This window comes from Ictidomys tridecemlineatus, chromosome 1 (assembly GCF_052094955.1).
Source record: "Ictidomys tridecemlineatus isolate mIctTri1 chromosome 1, mIctTri1.hap1, whole genome shotgun sequence".
In the NCBI taxonomy this organism is placed as follows: Eukaryota; Metazoa; Chordata; class Mammalia; order Rodentia; family Sciuridae; genus Ictidomys; species Ictidomys tridecemlineatus.
In genome coordinates, this window is record NC_135477.1 from 12153186 (window position 1) to 12160391 (window position 7206).

Sequence of the window (7206 nt, forward strand, 5' to 3'; positions counted from 1 at the left end):
CCATTAGCATCATGATCTATGTGGTATTTAAATTATCATTTTGGAAATGAACACTATTCTCAGTTCAAAGGAAATTCTCTTGTCTCGAGTAGTAATAGAAATCACTGCACAAAGCACTACTTGTGGCAAATAATTTTGTTGTTTCTTTTTTAAGTGACCACCATATTATTATCCTGCATCCCAAGAAATCAAGAATGACTGTAGGGAGGTGAACCGTGCAAGGGGGCAAAAGGAGGAAAGGAATAAATGGGAAAGGTTGAGTTAGAAGAAAGGAAAGTGGGTAGTCCCAGCCCCAAGCCCTGCCCGCCCAGCCCACATCAAACGCCTTCCTGCCCATTTGACTCTAAGTTACGTGAAATGCTTGGGCTGATTTTTCTCCCAAGTTAGAAAATAAATTCAGATGATCACACTTAAAATATAGACCATGATATTCACTTGGGGGGGACCCAGGAGATACCAGAGAATTAAACAGTCCTTCTGAGCAGCTGTTCATGAGAACATCTTTCCCACTAGCATTTGATAAAGAAATGCCAAATGGATGAAATGTGGCCACAAACAGAGAAACCAAGCGATAGTTTCCAGCGTGAAATCAGATTGAAAGTCCAGACAGCCACTCACTTAAATTGCTGCCCGGGATCCCGATACTCTGGACATGGGCACCTCTGCATGCTGCAGGCGCTAGTTGATGTAAGATGGTCAACAACTCTCCAGGCCACTCCAGCACCAGAGCCGCTTGTGAAATACAACCCCAACTCTGTCCCTGGCACCTTCTGAGGAAGCTCAAACCCCATGTCCACTGTGGCTTCTGTCATTCATCAGAGTTCTGTGTCCACATGGGGCCGTGACCACCAGCATGAGTGAGATGGCAGCCTGCAGGAAGTCATATCTGGCTAGTCCCCTGCAGACCTTGCAGGGCAGGACCAACCTTGTCACCCTCGTATCCCCACGGCCTGAGTCAATGCCTGACTCACAGCTCAAATTTGCCAAGTGACCAACTGAACAACCGTCCTTGGAGGCATGGCTCCACCTTCAGAGCCCTCATTCCCCAGCAGGTTCCTCTGAGGGCTGACATTTATTGGTGGTTGACTGTCCCAGACACTCGCTAAAGGCTCCACCAACATTACCCCACTGCAACCCAACAGTATCGTGACAGTGACCTTTATTTCTATCCTACACACAAGGGAAGGCGCAAAAAGATGTAGACATGGGCTGGGGATGTGGCTCAAGCGGTAGCGCGCTCGCCTGGCATGCGTGCGGCCCAGGTTCAATCCTCAGCACCACATACAAACAAAGATGTTGTGTCCGCAGATAAATAAAAATAAATAAATAAATAAATAAAAATATTTTAAAAATTCCCTCTCTCTCTCTCTCTCTCTCTCTCTCTCTCTCTCTCTCTCTCTCTCTCTCTCTCTCTCTCTCTCAAAAAAAAAAAAAAAAAAAGATGTAGCCACACGTCTGACGCTCCACCCGGAGATGGCAGAGCCAGGACTTGGACCAGGTCTGTCAGCCTCCTTGTTTCCAACCACAGGGTGAGGCCTCATTTGTCTTTCACCCCATGCACCCAGGAACCCACAGAGCCCAACCTGGCCCCTTCTCAGACAGGAAAGGAAGGTCACTCTGCAGTGTGTGTGGGGGGGGCACAGCCCCGCTGCAGCTTCATCCAGGGGCTGACACGCTCACATCCTCTGAGGTTGGAAAGCTTTGGGGGAGGATGGGCCCTGGCCAGGCATTGGAGATACAAGGGGAGCAGTTGGAGGCTCCTGCTCTCCAGGGCTGGTGGAGGGTGCTGCTGGAGGGTGCTGCTGGACGGACTCACCAGGTCAACACAACATGGCGTTGAAACAGACTTCTACTGAACACTGCCCAGGTGGCAGGGCAGGACAAACCGGGCGTGGAAACCTCAAAGACCCTGTCTACGATCAACAACCCGGAAGCTGGACAGTCCACAGTTGGGTCCAAATACATTGTCAAGACCAAATGTGTCTGGTGGGGGGAGGTCATCTCAGGTCAAGGCCATTGCCACCTCCAAGGGATGAAGGCAAAACGACTCTCGCAGATGCACCCTGAGTGTCCCTAACATTCCTAAGTCTTTAATTCTTGGTTTGTTCCCTGGGGACGGTTATTTAAGAGGACTGGAATGGAATGCTTGCCGTGACCCATGTGTCCAGCAGCCCTGGCCTGTGGATCCTGGGGCCACCTGCAAGCACCCGCAGTCCCACTTTGGTTAGAAAAACCTCAGGAGACTCTCCTGGTCAAGGAAGCGCAGAACAGGAGCCTGGTTAGGGACAGGGTTGCTATGGCTCAGGGAGGTTAAACAAGTGTCCTGGACAGGGCCGTGACTCGCAACAGCACCCCTGAGCCACTAATGCTCCAAAGGGTGACTCCCAGTGAAATTAACCTGCAGATCTTCCTCCAGAAGGGCCACCCGGCCTCACCCACTTCTCAGAGCCCTGGCCGGTGCTCTGGGGAACCAGCCTCCACCGAACCACTTCTCCAAAGTGGTGTGTAATTAATGCCTCCCGGATGCAATCCTCTCGTCGCCAGGAAGAAGACAACAGAAGCAATCCTGCGACCATCTCACACCTTGAGCATAGCAAATTCATTGTTCGCCAGCTCCAGTGAAGTGCCCTGATACAAGCCACCGAGGCCACTGCCTTACAGGACAGTGTGTTAAAGCCCCCTTGAGCATGTTCAGGCTTTTCAAAATGCAGAAGAATCAATATAGAGTTTGCTGGAAACATTATTACTACTAATAAAACAGTTGGCTTTTCTTCCGAGGAATTTCTGCAAGAGACCAGCTGGTTTAGTCTGTACATCTCCAGCACAGAGTCTCCTAAGCATAATTTTGTTTCTACATGGCTCTAGATTTATTCACTTACTCACCAGATATTTATTAAACACCTACTACATGCAAGATACTCAGGAGGCGCTGGAGAAAAAGACAAAGTCCTGCCCTTGTGGAGCTTACACTCCTGTGGAGAAGACAGTCCTAAAATAATGATCCATCCATTAAATAAGGTTTATAACAAACACTGTGCAAAGCACAGAATGAAAGACAGAGACTAATATTGAGAGAAAGGTACAGTTTGGGTTCAAGCTCAAGAAGAACCTCCTCTCAAACCTCCATACTGCTTTTAGGAAGAAACCAGCCTCACAAAAGACCCTGGAAGAGCTTCACCTTTTCAGCATGAGAAATAGCTCGGACAAATGTCCTGGGGCAGGACAAAGCACAGCTGAATTAGAGACACTGAGAGAAGCAGTGGAGCTGGCTTGTGGTGAATGAGAGGGAAGGACGAGAGGGGTGGGCAGGGCCAAGTCAGTTGCCCCTGCTCTAAAAGTGGCCTTTTGTCTCCAATCTCCTGCCTGACTTCACTCAGCAACTCACAGCAACTGACCAGTGCCCCACACTCCCCCTCTGCCCCGTTCAGCATCGTCCTGAAGAAAACCCGGCCACACTCTGACCACCCTCTGCTCTTCCAGCAGCTGCCGGAGCCCTGAAGCAGGCTCGGTAAGCGCGTGGGTGATGTCCCCCAGCGAGTGTGCTCTTCCCACCCCATCAGCCAGCCGGGTGGCTGCGCCCAGCGAGCCGCGCGGTCGTTGATGATAATTGTTGCATTAATTGGTGCTGTCCGGACCAGACAGAACGCAAAAGATCCCACTGTGTCCAATAATTAATGTTTTCCCCTCACTGCAACGCCATTAATAAGGGACTCTTCCAAGAAGCGAGTAATTGGCTGGCTGGGTGTCATTAGGGTATTTATAGATAAGCTCTGGTCTGGAGGCAGAGAGGAAAGCTGATTATGTTTATTTAGACTCTATTATCTATCGCTAATGTGTTATCCCGCGTTCCCATCGGCCCGTTCTCTGGGTCGTAATGATCCAGGGCACACTCGCATCATGAGGTCAGTCACCTACCAGGCACCCATCTCTCGGTGGCAGGGGAGAGGGGAGGACACAGAGGGCTTTCACAGGTCCCCCTGCTCCCTCTCCTTCGCGGGAAACCTTCCCTTCCTCCTTCCTCTGAGAAATTTAGAGCAAGGCTCTCGGAAGTACCAGAAAGACAGTTTCTCCTAATTAAACCTCAGAGGAGTGGAAGATTCTTGGGTTTGTGATTATCTGAAGGGTTTTTGAAAATGTGAATCCGGTTGGGGGGAGTGTGGCTTTGAAAAACACAGGGAGGAAGAGCTGCTGGATTTGAGAGCACCCCACAGCGGCAGCCAGAGAGGACTCCAGATCCATCAAGTCAGGGGACCAGGGGTCCCTCACTGCACCAGGGGACGCGAGGCCAGGCCCTCCGCACCCAGGCTGTGCACACAGCCGCACGTGGGGCGATTTCTCTCCCAAAGACTCCGTCCGGTTGCTTTTTGCCAGAATTTTCAGAAGCCATCTCTTATGCTTAAAATAAAAGTATAGATGTGTGTGACAGTGTGGATGTACTAAATGACAGATTGCAGTTAAAAATGATTAAAATGACAGGTTTATGCTATGTCTATTTCACCACCATAAAAAAAAAAAATCACAAGGACCATAAGTAGAATAGTACAATTTATAAGGAGGATTTCACAGTCATAAGGATAAAACAGGGTTTTGACTTTAGTAGTGTATCTAATATTAATTTTAGAAACCACATACACTTTTTATTTATCTTATTTTATTTTTTTAATACTGAGTATTTAACCTGGGGTGCTTTACCACTGAGCTACATCCCTACCCCTTTTTATTATTTATTTGTTTTTTATTTTGAGACAGGATCTCACTAAGTGATTGCTTAGGGCCTTGCTAAGTTTCTGAGGCTGGTTTTGAACTTGTGATCCTCCTGTCTCAGTCTTCCAAGCCGCTGGGATTACTGATGTGCCCCACCACACCCAGTTGAAACCAAGTAAACTACTAAATCCTCACTTCAGGGCACAAAATCACCCTCAAATTAATTTCTAAGGATGCTTTAATTAATAACAGTCATCCAACAAAATTATTTTGTCAACTAATGAGTTGGGTCACTGTGGTCATACTATAGGGTGACATCAACCTTATCCATGTCTACCACTCGCCACTCAATTTACTCTGGACAGTTTTGGGCAGGGTTCCTTCTCCCTGGGCCAGCGACTGTCCCTAGCTGAACTCCTACATGTGTTCCTCTGCTCTTCCTGTCACTCTGAAGAAATGAAGTCAGACCATGGGACGATTTTGTGGAAAGCCCCGCTGGGTGAGCGTGTGCGTGTGTGCCTTACACAGTCAACCCACTCACATCTCTTACTGCACTGGGTGATGGGGAAAAAACGGGATTGGGAGTCTGGACATTTGAGTTCAAGGTCAGGCTGGGCCCCAGGTCACGCAGCGTAAGAGGAGGGCATAGGAGCCCTGGGCACACTTGACAGGGCTGGTCTCGGAACGAATGGGACAAGGTCAGTGCAGATAGGGGGCCAAGGTCCATCACAGTGTCCATTTGTGGGAGGACTGTCTTGGCCTCCCACTTGTGAATGCATCTGGCCAGCACTGTCCCCTGCAGCCTCCCTGCCTTCTCTGTGAAGGACACACTCGGGGTCCTTGTCTTGTCAGATGACTTGTCTCTGGTTTGGAAATACGCTCCCTCAGTGGACCCGTGCGTGTCCGTGTGATGTAACTTTGCAGGTTAAGTGTGTAATGCTTTCAGGAAAACGGTGCCATTTTTTCCTCTGCTCCCCGCCACTGGGACCAGGTAATTTGAGGGCACATCTGTCGTGGTGTTGAGAATACTCTTGGAGATATTCTTAGCTCCTGGCTCGGGGTCTCAAGGTCGAGAGGCTGCCTCCTGGGAGACAGCAATACCTGTAGCTGTGGGAGGGTCTCAAAGGACCAAGTGGAAAATCTGTCACCAGGGCCAGTGGCTGAAGTTTAGTGGGTAGATCAGTAAGAAAGAAAGAAAGCAATAGAACGGGCCGCTGTGGGGACAGCTGACAGAGGCAGGCCCAGCCCCGCACAGCCTGAGTTACCAGGGAGCACCGGGCCCAGCAAAGAACTTGACCCCCTCAGCCTCAGCCACCTCCTTTGAAAGGGAAGGAAACAGACCTCCCCAGGTGGCTCACCAGGTGGTGGGGACATTGGCACTTTCACTTACAGAGGGCCTGCGGGGTGCCAGCATGGTGCCCCTACAGGAGGGAGAAAGACGGAGGCCCCTGGGCAGGATTCTCCTACAGGAGCCACCTGTGAGCAGAGCAAACAGCCAGCAGCTCCCGGGGGTCAGGCCTCAGTGAGTGCCACAGCCACCGTCCTGACAAACAACCAGCGCGTTGTGCTGGAGACGCAAATACCAAGAGTGGTGTTGCCAAGGGTGACGTGATTTTCCCAACTCGGTGAGCACGGCTCCGGAACGCTCCCAGCAAAGCCAGAGGATCTTGCTTCTCGGACACGGCTGTCGCATTCCCAGACGGTTCCAGGTAGAACTGAGACGGGCTTCAATGGCTTTCTGTTTATGTGACTAAGAGAGTTAAGTCCAGACTCAGATCATGGGAGATCGGCCTTTCACCTGCGTGCACACGCTCCAGGACAAGCCCCAGTCACCCAGGACAGCGCTGTGTGAGCCCTGCTCCCTGTCCCCACCCAAACATCCCAACCCGCCCAGAAGGGAATCCCGCCTTCCTTGGGAGCCTCTGACACGGCTCACGCCTTCTGCTCCCAGCTACCTGGACCTGCTCTCGCTGCCATGGTTTCAGTGTGTCTCTGGGGGACACTTTATTTATTTATTTATTTTTGTTTCTCTGGTTTATCAGAAACTCAAAGCCAACCCACCGCTCACCGCCTGCCAGCGAGTGTCACCCCAAGCCCTCCTGCGGCCTTGTTTCCTCTGCCCCTGGACTTCTTGGCTGTTTGGGAGGCTGTCTCGATGGCTGTATCTCTGAAGTCCTTTCAAGGTGAAGTCCGGTGTCCTGAGTATATTTTAAAATAAATAAATACATAAAACAGCTGTGGGCTGTTCTCCCTGTCTCCCCACCCCCTCAAACCCTGACCACATTTTATTAATAGCAAGTTAATTCTTTTGAAAATTAACTTCAACCACCCAGCTTATTCGCATTTCATAAACAAGGCCCCTTCATGTCTTCCAAAGAGGGGTAAAGTGGACAAACGAACTGCTTGACCCAGTGACCACCTGTGTCGTGAAAAGATTCCTGCAGGAAGCCACGCCTTCCTGCCTCCACCCAGCTCTGAGTTAAGGGTGCTCCCGGGGCAGCC

General features: G+C 50.4%; 1 long non-coding RNA gene across 1 annotated transcript; it reads left to right on the plus strand.

The window, feature by feature from the left end:
- The first annotated feature begins 6077 nt into the window (after window positions 1-6077).
- On the plus strand, window positions 6078-6938 carry LOC144376156 (uncharacterized). The gene is made up of 2 exons (XR_013436294.1): window positions 6078-6552; window positions 6747-6938. It is a non-coding gene; the product is annotated as an uncharacterized LOC144376156 (long non-coding RNA).
- The last annotated feature ends 268 nt before the right edge of the window (window positions 6939-7206 follow it).